This window comes from Mizuhopecten yessoensis, unplaced genomic scaffold (assembly GCF_002113885.1).
Source record: "Mizuhopecten yessoensis strain PY_sf001 unplaced genomic scaffold, ASM211388v2 scaffold8565, whole genome shotgun sequence".
NCBI classification, from domain to species: domain Eukaryota; kingdom Metazoa; phylum Mollusca; class Bivalvia; order Pectinida; family Pectinidae; genus Mizuhopecten; species Mizuhopecten yessoensis.
The window spans coordinates 80,329-83,994 of NW_018407611.1; positions in this window are offsets into that span (position 1 = coordinate 80,329).

Here is a 3,666-nt window from a genome sequence, read left to right on the forward strand (position 1 = left end):
AAAGTTCGAATTAACTTCCAAAAATAACTCCCTCGTGGAGGGCAAGGTCGGATTTACGGTGTTCACTGTATTTGTCCATGCGCGAAATTTGTTCCGGGGGAAAATCGAAACAATTTCAAATCTAACTTTCAGCTCAGAGTTCTATTGATAAACTTAAATCACCCTATAGACATATCATACGCAATTGTATTGATACTGAATTGTGGAATAAAATTGAAGTGTTTGTTAACTTTGTTCGCCAATCAGCACGCGACAATACGCTGTTCAAACTATTGAACGAAATTGTGTGGACTGTCGATAAGGCGGGCATTTTTAATTTTGAATATAAATATAAGTTGAAAAAGAACATAAGAGGCAGAGAAAACGTAAATATTAGTATTGACCTGTTTTTTGTATGGTATTTATGATCTATTTGAATGACACAGCTTTGCAAGCAAACAACTCATAATGCGCTAGCGTGCATTATGTTGTTTGCTTGCAAAGCTGTGTCATTCAAATAGATCATAAATACCATACAAAAACAGGTCAATGCTCAATTAAGTTTCTAAAGTTATTTTAATGCATGTCCGGAGATCTGATCTTTTATATATAGACCAAAACATAAATGTACCTGGGATAGCACAGTGGTAAAATGCTAACGCTGAAATGTTTAGAAATACCTATGCAACAATGCCTCTTACCAATGTTTTGTTTTCAAGGTTAGAACTAAATATTTGATCTTTATGTTTTACCTGTCCAAACGGCAGTGTACTGTGATCAGACAAGGACACCAATTAGTTTTATGAAAATATAACATATACATTGTAGTGATGATGTAAGTGAGGCACAATGTATTGATAAAGAGTTATTCATGAAAAAGTGTTGTATAATCCCTAATGCTCTCTCCTCTCAGTAATCCACAGTGAATTGTCAATTCTTTTCAAATTGATACTGATTTTGTTTATAGTGAACCACTACAAGCAGTTCATGTTACTTATAAACTCTTAATTATTTCTAAACATGTATCTTTTATAACAGTTATAATCGGAAAGTATTTAAAAATTGAATGACAAAATTGCTCAATACATGTGTTAATTGCTAAATTATTTGTTAAAAAGAGTATAAACAGTTATCTTCAATCTTTTCAGTCTGTCGCCTATGTGTCTCCATACTTCTCTTCACCGGTGTTTGTACTGTTCTAAACATAGACCACATTGGAACTACATTTATGACACATTGCACAGCCATTTCGGAATCTATTTATTGGAAATGTACATGTTTTTACATGGACTATTTTGACTTAATGTGTGCTTTTAAGATTTTCTCAACAAATACTTGTAGAGGGGATGTTGAAAATTATTCATTTATTTTCTTTTCTTTAGAATAACACTGACCATCTGTAGCTGCGCCGTGCAAAAAGTCTCTATAAAGTACCCCAAAAGAATTGTATGTACATTTTCAATGTTTCATTTATGTAAATATGCATAATTGTTGTTAGTGAACATAATAGGAATCAAAATTGTTGCTATTCACATTTCTGCAGGATATGTCATATGCGAAACAGCCTGGTGCTCCCCCTTAATGAACTTCACTGTTAATATCACAACCTAGGATTGGGTTCGCCGGTATATGTTTCTACAGGAGCGTATATGGCACTGATAATTAGTTAAGAAATAATAGGAACAATACGATACTAATTGTTGAGTACGTCGTGTTGAGGAGATGTCAAGTGTCACTTTGGTCTATAAATGTGGATAAGGTTCTTGGTAAACTCATACCACATTAAAACATCACATATTTGTACACGCCAATACAGTGATTTGTGTAAAGACTTGCGCACTTTTACTTCCGTATTGAAATGCCAACCAGCATAACACGAGGTAGGAGACAGCATGTACGTTTTTACTAATTTGTATGTGTGTTTATTGTAACATTTATTCATGGATATGATTATGACTTCGATAATTTGGTTGTTTTTTTATATATAATTATCTTCTTTTTGTGATTCATTGACTGTTTAAAGACATTGACTATCGGCAAAATTCAACGACTCAGATAGTCTAATATTTGACCAGACACTATGTCAAACTTCATACTAAACAGGGGAACTCACTTAACTCGAATTTCCCCACGACTACTTCTAAATAACGAGGTTTGACTGTACACATTTATATCATTGCATCACGTGATCAACGCTTTAATAGTTCATATTTGGGGTTTTTTCAAAATATTTTATTGGGGTTGGTAAGTATGAATTGTAGAATGATTATTCATCACAACTAGTGAATATTGAGAGTGACGTTTCGATGACTAGTAAGGTACAGACTCAGTTACCGTCATCTAAACAAGTGTAAAATATGCGAGCTGGAGATAACAAAAATGACGTCGATTCCGAAACACTAAAAGCGTACGTACACTTAGTTGTAATACTTGTACGAAATCACGAATCGATTCGGCTACGCTTCGTTTAATACCTGGTCATAGATGTGCAAGATATATGAGTCCCCTAATCTAGATTCATAACGGGCCCACGCGGTGTTCCCAGATGACTTCCTTTATCTGCTTGAAAAGTTATACCGTTCTGTTTATATACACTAAATGTTTATTCTTCGTAGACAGTTTAGTGATTTATTGATTATTGATTTGAATGCTTCTGTGTTTTACTTTACAAAAAAATAAGGTGTTTATATCTTTCAATTAATTAGTTTGTGTAGGGAGATTAATGCATGTACAATTTTAGTATGATTCGAGTTTTGTCATAACAAAATATTTATCGCACGTTAATATCTACAGCAGATATCCTTTTCTCCGTCATCCTTTTGATTTTAAGTAGCCGGGGCCTTAGCACAGATTTTTGTTGCGTACGAATATGTGTTTATATGTACTGTGAGCTTAAAAATTATCATCTTCATTTGACGGAAAGATAAGGTAAGGAACTCTTGTTATAAAAATGATCGTGAAAGGGGGACAGACGTGTTGACAATAGCAGGCGGTTATTTGTACTGAGATTAACAGAGTATCATTTTGACATGGTGTCGCTCCAAGAGAAACGTTATAAGCGTATTTTAAACAGCAAATTGTCAAACTCAAGTTTCTTACATCATCAATATCTAAAATTAATGATTTGATTACCTTCGAAAATGCAATAATAATAGCCTCATTAGTATTGAAAGTAGAAATAAACTAGCAGAGCCTGTGTACAGTGCTCATGTTGTGAACTTGAAAATAATTATCTGCATTTGACGGAAAAATAAGGTAACTTTTTAAACTAAAATGATTAAGAAGTTATCATTCAATAGTATTATGTTATTTAAGAAAGAAACTCTCTGTAATTTTGAATAGATGTATGTGAAAGGGCGACAGACGTTTTGACAATAGCGGACTGTTATTTGTACTGGGATTAACAGAGTTTCATCTGGACTTGATGCTGCTCTACAGGAGAATCATTATACGCGTATTTTACAGCAAGTTGAAAACCTCCAACCTCAATGATCATAAATGTTACGAATGAATGAATCGATTGCCTTAGACAATGTATGTATAATTACCTTAGACAATGTAATTATAATTGCCTCTTTGGTACTGATAGGGATAGAAGAAAACAAACAGCCAAAACTAATTTATCAAGATCCGTGTACAGTCCTCATGTTATGTTTGTATTGCAAGCAAACGAGGCAATCGTTTTGA